The following is a 13,184-nucleotide window of genomic DNA, read 5'->3' as shown; positions in this document are numbered from 1 at the left end:
AGAAAGGAGACAGACCCCTTCCTGCCAGTCACCAGTTACTCTAGAAATATCTCAGTTCCTTGAGGTTGGAGGATTGAGGAAGGACAGAGATACATAGGAGAGAAGAAAGGTGGGGGTGCTTGGGGAAGAGGATGGAGAGAAAAAGGGAAACAGAGCATTATGCCCCAAGGGGCAGAAAAAGGCACTCAGACAGTGAAGGACACAGGCCGAACAAGACAGGGAGAGAGTGACCACCTCAGTCAGAGACCCAGGAGTCCATGGAGACATGCCTCCTACCAGCTGTGTCCCTGTGTTACCAGGTCCCTGCTTTACTGCCTTCTCTACCTGTTCACAGCTCGTACCTTCTCTCTGTTTCTCTCATCTGTGTCGATGGTTGTTCCAGAAGAGAGATAAAGGAGAAAGATACCAAACACCTCCAGGACACATGGAGATACACACACACACACACACACACACACACACGCACGCATACACGCACGCATACACACACACATGTGTGCAGAGTAGGCATTCAATCCAGATTTTAAGAAGTGCTTGGTTACTCCCATAACAATCACGCCACTGTTGCACTGGTGGGCATATCTTGCAGGCAGGCCATTATTATAACTCACAGGGCTCACAGCTGGGTGAGACTGATGATTGCTTTTCTCCTCCAGTAGCGTGCACAGCACCTTCTAGCACTATGGACACTAGTAAGTAGGGGAGAAGCTTCCAGATGAGTTCCAGCTAGATTTCTCCATGTTCTATACCATAAGAATGTGGTGTCTTCAGCAATATGGTTTTACTGTCAAGTTGTGAAAGGCATTCAATAGTATTGGAAATAGGCTGTAATGTTTAGGGGGGCGGTCTATCAGACCCATTTGGCTAATTCAAGAAGATGTAGCCTATTCTTGGTACTGGGGGTTTTATTTGGTGGCATATGATGCCTAGTTGGGGTATTGTCTTCCTCATTATATGGCAATGCCATTTAAATTTCTTTAGTAGGTATATATATTTTAGGACACTTCTACAGGAGTAGGATTCTATACGGGTTTTCAAAAGGCTTTCAGTGTTAATTATCCCTCCTTTTATCCCCTTCTCCACTCTGTTCTGCCATTCCTGCCCCATTTAATCCTCTTGTTCTAATTCCCATTTACTTCTTTATAACACTATATGCTGTATCCCTTCCCTGAAAGATTCTTCTCTCCCGGGTCCCTTACCAGCTACTTATCCTCTGTGGGTATTCTAAATGAAACACTCATATTTAAAGTGTAAAAGCCACATAGAAGAGAAAACATACAATGTTAGTCTTTCTGGATCTGCCTTACCCTGGATAATCCTTTCTAGCTCCATATAGTTACCTGAACATTTCATAATTTCATTTTTCTTAACAGCCAAATAATATTCCATTGTATAAATGAGCCATATTTTCATTATCCACTCATCAATCAATGGGCATCTTGGCTATTTCCCACTTCTGGCTGTTCTGAATAGAATAACAGTGGACATAGATGAGCAAGTATCTTTGTAGTAAGATGGTGAGTCCTTTGGGTACATGCCCAAGAGTGGTGTAGCTGGAGTCTTGTGGTAGATCTCCTTTCAGCTTGTTGAGGAACCTCCAAAGGGATTCCCATAGTGGCTATACCAGTTTACACTCTCATCAGCCGTGAATAAGTGCTCCCCCTTTCCTGAATCCTTGTCAGCATCTCCTGCCATCTGCTTTATTAATCTTGGCTATTCTGGCTGGGGTAAGATGAAATCTCAAAGCAGTTTCGTCTCCCTTCTTCTCTTCTTCCTCCACTTCTTCTAGAAGAGATTATCTTGAAGCAACTGTCTTGGTCCTTTGCCTCTTACAATGTTTTTGTGACGTTCCTGGAGCCTCAGGGAATTTCCTAAGTGGTTATTTTGTAAGTTTCTTTACTGGGGACCGGCAGCCCACAGTCAGTTGATCTCTGCATTTGACTAGTTGTGTCTTTCTGTAATGATCTCAGATTATTGCAAAAAGGAGCTTCTTTAATGAGGGGTGGGAGATGTGCTTATCCACAGAGAAGTTTGATTTTTAAAAGTTCTCTATTTTATGAGTATATTTGCCTGCGTGTATGTTTCTGTACCATATGCATGCCATCAAATCCCCTAGGACTAGAGTTACAGGCTGTTGTGAGACACCATGTAGCTGCTGGGAATCAAACTAAGGTGCTTTGAAAGATCAGTAAGTGCTTTTAACCTCTGAGCCATCTTTTCAGCCCTCTCTCTGCATGAAAGTACGAAAGTATATATATATATATATATATATATATATATATATATATATATATATATATATATCCATACATGCATGAAAGCAAAATGTATGAACTGAATAGCCCGAGGGCCTAGGGTGTTCTCTTCTACAGTAGGGTTCTCATGTGTCAAGTGGGATGATACAACATCACCAGAAGGCTGGCTGTGATAAGTTAAATGTGTATTCTATGAACCTAAAGCAATATTGAAAACAGCAAGCGGCTAGTAAGCCAGTAGGAGCCAGAAAGACACTTGATAAGTTGAAGGTTTATACTTTGTACCTTGAAGCAGGGACAATGACAACAGACCAAGGACTATGGTTAGCAGGCTAAGTTACATAATAGAGTCACAAAAAATACTTAAACCAAAGGAAGACGGGGCAAGAGGAGAAAGGGGTAAAAAAGGAACATGCGGGACAAACAAATTGCTTTTAGACTTCTACCTAAGAGTCATTAGATGCAAATTGTTGTAGATAAAAGTGACTCCCATGCATATATTTGTGGGGTGTTCTGTATCGCATGGGATGTTCAAAGAAGGTGGGTCACTCCAGAATGCAATTTTGGCTCTTTAGCAACAGGGAGGTCTAGCCTCTGATGGACCAAACTTTGAACCACTATTCAAAACTTTATTTATTGAATGTTACACAAAGGTTGTTTTTCGGGTAAAACAAGTTCCTCATAACAAAATGCTCTTGATTTAGTCTGTATATTCTTTGAAGGAAATCATATTATTGTGTATTGTTTGTCCTTATTGTGTACTGTTTGCAGTACTCAGTAATTCAAGATGCTCCAAGTGTGCCAGGAGAGTCTTGTGACAGCCCATGCAATGGATGGAAAACGCCCTCAGAAAAACAACTCTGTAAATCACAGAAAACAATCACTGTGCTCTACAAGAATTTCCTCAGGGTCTTAGTACCTCCAACAAACAACGATTACATTCTACTGTTACCCTAGTACAGTGAGAAACAACTATTACATTCTAATGTTTACCCTAGAGACAAAGACTCCACTAGATTCCCACTACACATACTGTTCATTATAAATACACTAGAGACCCAGCAAGTTATGCAGCAAACAAGGAATGAAGGAAACTCATCCATCTGCTAGGAGATGCCTATAGACTCTGCAGCAGACTCTGCTTCCTGCTTGCTATAGCATGTTCTGGAATTGTTCCCTTTGTTGTGAGCCTTCTCCCTGTTGTGAACAGATGTCTATTGGCACCACATGAACATTTTTTAACCTTGTAGCTTGGTGAACCAATGATTGGAGCACAAATAATCCAAAGGCAACGGTATCACCCCAAACCCACCCCGGCATAGGCAATGGTTCATCAAAGCTGCATCTTTGGCACTCCATGCACAATTTTCAGGCAGCTACACTGGAGAGTACTTCCCTCCCTATCAGCATTCTTTATTACTACATCACTTCAGAGAGGGCTCTGTGAGTTTTAGAACTTTTTGAGTTTTTTGAGCCTTGTGTCTTCCCATAGCTTCCTGTGTTCTTTCCTCCTTCTAGGAGAGAATGTTTCAAGTCACAGGAAATAGCTACACAGCATGTCTAAAGACTTGGTCCCCAGTGTGGTACTATAGGGAGGTGATAGGACCTTTAAGAGGCAGGGCTCAGTGGGAGGGTTTCATGTTTGTTGCTGCTCACTCTGAGGGAGTAGTGAGACCCTAGTCTCTTCCTCTTCTTTTCTGGATGAGGCCATGAGATGGCTGGTTTTAATCTGCAACATGCTTTTGTTAAGATGTCCTGAACACCCTGGCTCAATCCTTGGCATCCTCACTTCAGTGAAAGACATTGACCTGCTCATATGTTAAATAATTTTTAACAGTTACAAAAGCAATCTGGAGGAGAAATACATTTCCAACCAATATTTCCTATAGGTTGGATAGAATATACCGAAGAAAGAACATTGACCCACGCATGTTACCATATGCAAACATTGACTCAAAATGCATCACAAACCAAAATGAAATGCCAAACTATAAAACTTCTAGAAGAAGTGTTCCACGTTTGCCGCTGGATGTAGGGAAGACATTCAGATTTGACACTGATGGCATAAACCATGAAAAAAATGGTAAATGGAACCTTATAGGTGAAAAAAAAGCGTAGCCCCTTAAATGACCTTGTTGCTGGGTGCTATGGTATATACCTTCAATTTCAGCATTTGGGAAGTGGAGTTTGTTGTAATTTAAAATGTGTCCTGTAATTTGAAATGTTTGCTCACATGTACATTCGTCAACTTACTGATTATTCAAAAGAGAGGTTTAAGGAAGGGGCTATAGCTCCTTTGGTAGAATGCTTGCTTAGCATGCATGAAGCCCCAGGTTCAATACCCAGCGCTTCATAGACTTGGTGTTGGTGCCCACCTGGCATCCCAGCATGTGGAGGCAGGAGGATCAGTTCAAGACATTGCTGGCTACAAAGCAAATTCGAGGTCTATTGAGAGCCGCTGGTAGCAAAAAACCGTGGGAATATACAACAGGTGACAACTAGAGTTCAGAAGGTCAACCTATCAGAACTAAGGGTTCTGTTAGAGGAAACCATCACGCAAGGTGTGATGGAATTACTGCCTTTTGAATGAATTGGCTGTTTCTTGTTGTAAACTTGTGCGATAACAGCTGTGATTCTCCCCATTTACCGTGCATTTCCATGTTATGTGTACGTGTAACCTCATGATTGCATCTAGGTCTTATGGGCACAACTCTCCTTATACATTTGGGGTAATTGGATAACTTTCCCCAGCTGTGTTTATTCTTCATTAGCTTACATCTGGCTAGGGCCATTCTCCAGACAAAAGTATTTCAACAAAGATACCTTTTTCTCCAAGGACAAGCTTCACATAGATAAGAATTAGCTTACCTCACTTATGGATAAGAGAAAATAACCAGTAACAATTAAATCCTCAAAACTTTACCTTCATCCCGGTTTATTTACACAAGACTCTAATTTAAGAGATTTACTGCTCACATTGCTAGGATGATGTTTTAGCCACCTGCTAGTTACTGAGTTAAGGCAGTTACTTCCCACTGACCTAAGGAGATTTCTGACTAGACCAGGCAGGCAACAGGTGCCAAGCTTTGCTTCTTGTGCAAATTAAGTTTTAATCCACCTTAGCAACCAAATGCTACATGCTAAGAAGAAGGTTGCCTAGCAACCGAGCATAAGTCCCCCTCCCTTCCAGAAAGCAGCAGCAATCGGCATGAGCAGGGAAAACAGAGGCACCAAAGACAGTTTTACTTTTCTACTGACTTATTGTCTACCTAGCCACTTCTAGATTATAGTTTGAGCACAGAAATTGCCTTTTAGAGTTCCCTAATTGATCTTAGCCTTTAGTTGACCCTACCAGAGAACTCCCCTTTAGTCACTCCCCCTTTTGGGTTGTAATTGGAAGCTGACATTTATTGCTTTATGTGTGGATCCCTATCACCTCTCTCTGCAACCTTGAAACTTCAAATCTTGCATTGCTTTGCCAAAGAATTACTGCTTCCATATATATATATATATATATATATATATATATATATATACCAGTTCCCCTGCAGCACGGGGGTGGGGGTGAGGGTGGGGTTGATTAGAAGAACAAAGATGAGGACAGAGATGGAAAGAACCGGATTCAATAACCAGAGACTAGAGAGGAGCTAAGTATGAGAACAGAAAAGAAACTGTGTAGATCGAATTTTACTTAGAAGAATAAAATGAATGGACTAAAGAATGCAGTGTGCTTGATTGATTTTATATCCTTTAGATTAGAATCCTAGCCACTTGTTGCTTCTGTTCTGGACCCTGGTAGAAATCTCAGAGCAGGCACCTGGGGAGAATTCGGTAGAGGCCAGCATAGTATACATGAGACCGCTCATCTCAAAAACGAAGTCCAACATTGCTCATGCTTCTACCAACTTTCCTGCATTCTCCAATGGCACCAAGTTTGATGATAATAGAATTGCTTCGAGTGGGCTACTGACTTATGCGCTTTGATAAAGCTATGCCTTCAAAACTCTTTGTTGAAAATGTGAGGTTGTTTTTTGTAGGCTGTGAGGTGGTCGATTCTCTCCCTAAGAATGGAGTGAGCAGACAATGACTGGACTACAGGGGGGATTTTATTTACCTCACAGGAATAACCACTTAAATGAGAAAGTCAACATTTTAAGACCCCATGGTGGCAGAAGGACTCCAACCACGAGAGGAGACACTGTGAGCATCTTAGCTCTGCGCTCCTGATCTTGTCTCCTGGCAGGTCTCGAGGGCTGGAGCCAGCCTCAGGAATGAATTCTCATCTTCAGCGAAAGGATGGAGTCTTAGAGGTAGAGGCAGAAATGTGTGCTGCTGCCTGTGGCCGCAGGTCGAGTCCCACAGGTCGGTGTGGTGGGATCCTGAGCAGGCTCCCTGCTTGAGACAGAAGCTTCGGTGCAGCAATCCTCGGACTTGTCTGTCTCTGGTGAGTCTTGATCGCAGAGTTCCTTTTCTGTAGAGCATCTGGAAGCTCAGCCCTCAGCCAGGAACCAGGAGCCTCCTCAAGAGTCAGGCTCTGGCCGGGATGTGGGGTGGAGAATCCTCTTTCTCTTACTATTGAATGACTTTACCCCTCTAGGGGGTCTCTGAACCCAAATTCATAGGACCATCTGGGCCCTGATTGGCTGAATATATACATATATGTAAATAAGGTGAAAATGGGACCAATGAGAGAAGAGTTGTCAAATCTAGTGGGAGAGGGAGGGAAACTAGTCTACAATCAGGTCAGTGCATTTCCACCTTTGCAGTGGTAGAGAAGATGAGACTTAACTGTTCAAAGGGCTTCTATCAGTTCTAGGTCACCTTCCCCAGAAGCTGCTATGGGGAGGATTCTCCACCTTGCCTTCTGGTTGCTGCTGTCACTTTGATCAAACACCCAGCTGTCCATCATTTCCTTCTCCCATCCACTTCCCCACTTGTGTTTCAGTTTCATCCCGCTGGGGTTCGTGTTTCTTCCCCAGCTGCCTCATTGGACAGGTTGGGTTGACTCGATGCGGGTTGTCAGATAGTAATCCAGAGCAGCTGGAAGTCCTATCAGTCTCCTCTTCCACAACGATCTCTGAGCCTTAGGTGCAGGATCGTGTTGTTGTTTATAGTTACTTTATTCTGTTTTCTCCAGGATATAGCTGTGTTGATACCTCTGGCTTCGTGGCATTCAGAGAAAATTTGGAAGCTAGCAGCCACACCCTGAAGGCAACCTACGGGCTTTCTAGATTTGTCATCGTATGATGCTAATCCATAGTCAGAGAATTAGATAAATTTATACTTTCACTTTTTTCTTTTGAGACAGGGTCTCAGTATGTAGCCCTGACTGTTCTGGAATTCACTCTGTAGACTAGCCTGGCCTGGGATTCACTGAGATCCACCTGGCTCTGCCTCCTGCATGCTGGGGTTAAAGACATGTGCCCCACCCCTGGCTCATACACTTCCATGTGTTTAATTAGTGCTATGATTTGTTTCCATAAAGCTGCCGCCATGAACATCAAATGTTTCATTGTTCTGAAGTTCTGGTGTGGGTCTTCAGTTCCTAGACTTGTAAATGGGAAATGCTAAAGCAAAGGTAAGATGTGTGCACATGACTTACACAACCATTTCCTTTGTGGCCAATCTGTGCACACTATTAAACATTTACAAAATGCTTTACTTTTTTTCTCTTTAAAAAAATCTTGTGTGTGTGTGTGTGTGTGTGTGTGTGTGAGTGTGTGTGTGTGTGTGTGTGTATGGTGGATGTGCTCATGCTTATGTGTAGAGGCCAGATGTTGATGTTAGTATCTTCCTCAGTTGTTCTTCACTTAATTAATTACTTTAATTAATTAATTAGTTAAATTAGTTTGAGACTGGTCAATGAGACTTATCTGCTCCACCCTCCAAATGCTGGGGTTATGCATAGATGCTCCATTCATGTCTAGCTTTTACGTGGGTGCTGCAGATCCAAACTTAGGTCCTCGTGCTTGTGAGGCAGGTACATCTCTGACTGAGCTATTTCTCCAGCTCCTCTTCAACTGTTCACTAACTTTTTTAGTATAGAAAATATTTCGTTTTGAAATTTTCATATATATCACACTTATTCCTCTACTACCCTGTCTCTCTCTGTAATGAGGATTAAACTTCTGGTCTCATTTATGCTAGACTAGTGTCATACCACTGAGCTCTAAGCCCCTCACTGTTGATTGCCAGAGTCCAGGTATGGTAGTTTGAATGAGAATGACCCCATAGACTCATGTTTGAATGCTTGGTCCTCAGTTTGTGGAACTGTTTGGGAAGGATTAAGAGGTGTGGCCTTTGGAGGAGGTATGTCATGGGGGTAGGCTTTGAGATTTCAAAAGCCCAACCATTCCCAGTTAGCTCTCTTTCTCTTTGCCTTTGTGCTTGTGGATAAGGAGGTGAACTCTCAACTATTCCTACCTGCCTGCTGCCATGCTCTCTGCCATGGTGGTCATGGACTCCAACCCTCTGGAACTGTAAGTAAGCCCTAATACATTCTTTCTTCTGTACATTGCCTTTGTCATAGTGTCTCTTCACAGCAACAGAGAAGTAACTAAGACACCAGGCAAGTGCTCTACCACTGTATACATCACCCACTCTTTTAAGGTTTTAATTTGGAGATAAGGTCTTGCTAAATTATTTAGGTAAGGGTTGATGCTTAATCTCAGCCTTCCTAATGCAGAGATGAGAAGCATGGGTGGCCATGCTCATCCTTAGATCTCCCTTTCTTAATAAGACTTCATTTCTGTTTACTGGAGAAAGAGATGGAATGAAGGAGGGGAGGTAGCAACCTTTTTGTGATGTTTAGCTAATGACTGTCTAATGTTGGCAGCAGAACTATATGCCAGAGGTTGAGGAGAAAGGTCAGGAAACCATCATGATTTCAGGCATAGCATCTGTACTTTTCTGACCTTGGCAAGGTGCCACAATAGACTTGACTAACACTAGGACCTTGTCATGCCAAGCGAGATGATCTGGCACTGAACTTGGGTCACTATTCCAACCCAGAATCCCAGCAGGAGCCATGAAGTACATTTTAAGCAGTAACTGGCACATTTTGGGAGAGTATATTGCTTTCACCTACTAATAGACAGAAGTACATAGGTGTTAAGAACCTTTATCTTAGGCCACACAGTGGATTAGAACTACACTATACATATTATAGCTGCTTCCCAAGCATGATCATAAAACACTTGAAATGTGCCAGATGTGGTAGCACACACCTTAGCCCCAGGAGTGGGGAGGCTGAGAGGAGAACATTATTGCTGTATTCCAGTGGTTGAGGAGAAAGGTCAAGAAATCATGGTGGTTTCAGGCAAGCATCTGTACTTTTCTGACCTTGGCAAGGTGCCACAATAGACTTGACTAACACTAGGACCTTGTTCTGCCAGGTGGGGGTGATCTGGCCCTGAACTTGGGTCATTATTCCAACCCAGAATCTGAATGGGAGCCATGAAGTACATTTCATGCAGTAAATGTCACAGTCCTCACACTTTGGAGGAGGTATATTACCTTCACCTACTAACAGACAGAAGTTCATAGGGGGCCACACAGTGGGTTAGAACTCCATCAGCCTGGGATACAGAGGGAGATCTTGTGTAAGGACTAACAAACAAAGAGACCAACCATTGAATGCATTTCAAATGAGATATAGTCCATCAAATGTAAATTTAAATCAACTCAATTTTGAAATTGATACTCAACTGTTGGAAAACTTCAGATATTCTTGGAACATCAGAGTCATGGAAATCCTCTTTTTTAGTGGGCAGATTCATGAACTCTAAATATAAACCCAAGATTTTTTTTTAAAGAAAAGTAAAGGAAAGACAAAGAACAAAAGAACATCTTCGAAGAACATTTAGGTTCCCAATTAAGACAGGCCATCATTGCCAAAACATGTACCAGATTTCAAGCATAGCATGAAAAACCACCACCAACAAAAACATAGCCAGGCCTGGTGCCATTAGCCTTCAAACCCAGCTACTTCAGAAGTTGAGGCAAGTTGACTGCAAGTTAAAGGCCAGTCTGAGCTATAAAGTGGGACCTAAACCAATAGCTGGGTATGGTGGCACAAATCTGTAATCCTGACACTTGGGAGGTATAAGCAGGAAGACTAGGAATTCAATGCTGGGCTGGGCTCTTCCATAACAAAACAAAACAAAACAAAACAAAACAACAAAAAAGAAATTATGGGGGCCATGGGTGTAGCTAAGCTGGTAGAGTTCTGGCTTACATAGCATACATGAAACCCTGGGTTTAATCCTCAGCCTTCTTTAATATGACCATGATGGCTCACACTTGTATTCCCAGCACGTGGGAGATGGAGGCAGGGGAATCAAAAGTTCAAAGTCATCCTTGGCTACAAAATGAGTTCAAGGTCAAGTAGGGCTACATTAGATAGACCTTGTCTCTAAAAGAGGGAAGGCATTATGGTGCAATATTAGCCCGATGACCTGCTGAACCATCAGGAAGACCATATGCATGGAGTCATCCTTGGCCACTGAGCCATGATGATGTCGATGGTTTGGGGTCTTTGATAATTAAAATTTCTTTACTTGGGGAAAGTCATTATAACTGAAAGTGTGATAATTATGTATTATAAAATGATCTTAAGTTCCTGCTCCGTTTCCAGAGTGATGAGATTGTATGTATGTGCCATCACACCCACTTTATGCCATGCTGAGGATGATACCCAGAACTTGGTGAACTCTGGGTAAAGACTCTATTCACTTGAACATCTCCAGCTAATTTTGTCCTATAATGCTCCTGTAATTTCATGCTACCACAATCACTTTGTGCAATGGTGAGGAAAAACTCAGAACTCTGTTCATGCTAGGCAAGGATTCTACCAACTGAGAGACATCTCTAGCCAGTTTTGTCCTATGGTGCCTCTGTAATTTGAAAGATTGCTGTAGATAGATGTCAGTGTTGTTTACATGGTTCTCTCTGTTTCTCCCACATCTTCCTCTGCAGATGAGTCAACATGAACTTCCAATTCTTCATTTATCATCAATTCTTTTGTAGATATCAGGATAAGGAACAAGTTACCACAGGGAGAAGATAAAATTCTCATTTGAGGTGTAGACATATGTGCAACCTTCAGTGATTCTATACATGAACTATACATGTTTATACCAGTTTATATTTTCCCATGTGAATGATGAATAATAAAGTCCACAAAGTGAATGGTTGTGTGAAAGATTGTCAGCAAAATAAAACTTATTGGTATGGAATGAATATTATTTTGTGTGTGAAAAGGCATGAGGGTTGTGTGTGAGTGTGAGTGTGTGTGTGTGTGTGTGTGTGTGTGTGTGTGTGTTGGGGAGAGCAGGGTAGAAGCTATAGTTTGAATGTCATTTCTAAAACCCATGTTGAAATTTAAATGTCATTATAACAATGTTAAGAAGTGAGATCTTCAAGATGTGATAAGGTCATAAAGCTTTTGCCTTGAGGTTATAGGTTTACTCTGAATGTTTCCCAAAACATGTGCTTGAACATTTGATCCACAGCAGGTGGTTCTGTTTTGGGGAATTATGGGATCTTTAAGAGGTGAGGCCTGTCTGGTGGAAGAAGGTTACTTACAATGGACTATAGATAGATTATATGATGGCTTGTAACCTGGGCCTGATTCCAGCTTCTCTCTTTCTCTCTTGTTTCTCATCTGCCACTGTTATGTGACCAGCCATGAGCTCCCATTTCAAGCCCGGAGCCCCAGCTGACAATGACTCCAGCCTTTGAGTAACATGGTCATGTTTATCCTACAACCTAGTTCTGGATCCATTTTTCTGCCTTTCTTGTCACTGTGGCCAAATTCCTGCTACAAAGCAACTAAGAGAAGAGGATTTGTTTTCTCTTAGTTTCATGGCAGGCTAGGTGTGGCACTTGGGTCTTTGGTCTAAATGAAGGAGTATACCTGAAAGTTTTTCTGCGTCCCACCTGGCCCACAGTTGGGACAAATCTCTCACCCACAGTCCTGCAGCCTTTTATAAAATAATCACACAGAGGCTTAATATTAATTTTAAACTATGGTCATGGCAGGCTTATTGCTAGCTAGTTCTTATATCTTACATTAACCCATTTCTATAAATCTATACTTAGCCATGTGTCTTGTGGCTTACCAGTACTTTTACATCTTGCTTCTCATGGCCGCTGCTGGCAGCATCTGCTCTCCTTTCTCTTCTTGTCTATCTGTTTGGATTTCCCGCCTGCCTTTAAGCTGCCTTGCCATAAGCCAAAAAGCTTTATTTATCAACCAATAAGAGGAAAACATATTCACAGCATCCAGAAAGACATCCACAGCAAGGGAGCTTGTGGTTGTTCTTATATATGGCAGATGGAGGAAGAAGGAGGAGGATGAAGAAGAGGAAGACACACACAGACACAGACACAGACACAGGGAGAGAGAGAGAGAGAGAGAGAGAGAGAGAGAGAGAGAGAGAGAGAGAGAGATGTAGTGGAATTGTGACCCATCATCTTGCCTCCAACAACCTACTTCTTTCTTTCTTTCTTTTTTTTTTTTTTTGAGCTAAGGATTGAACCCAGGGCCTTGTGCTTGCTAGGCAAGTGCTCTACCACTGAGCTAAATCCCCAACCCAACCTACTTCTTTCTTGCAAGCTTTACCTCTTAGGGTGAACTGCCACCTCCCCAAATAGTGTTATCAGTTAGGTACAAAGTGGTGATGTGTGAACCTGTGACAAGGATTTCACATTTAAAACATTATGTGTTATACTTGGTGAATGGATCAAAGTCGTCACTGTAGTGGTGGGCTAGCTGAAAATGTTGTTTCCTTTTTTTCATATATATATTTATTTTATTAAGAGATTTTTCTTTTAATTTTACATACCAACCACAGATTCCCCTTTCCTCCCTCCTCTTGCCCCCTGGCCTCCCCACCCTAACATACCCCCTAGTTTCCTTTTTAGGTT

Source organism: Peromyscus eremicus, chromosome 1 (assembly GCF_949786415.1).
Source record: "Peromyscus eremicus chromosome 1, PerEre_H2_v1, whole genome shotgun sequence".
Lineage (NCBI taxonomy): Eukaryota > Metazoa > Chordata > Mammalia > Rodentia > Cricetidae > Peromyscus > Peromyscus eremicus.
This window is presented reverse-complemented; position numbering follows the sequence as displayed.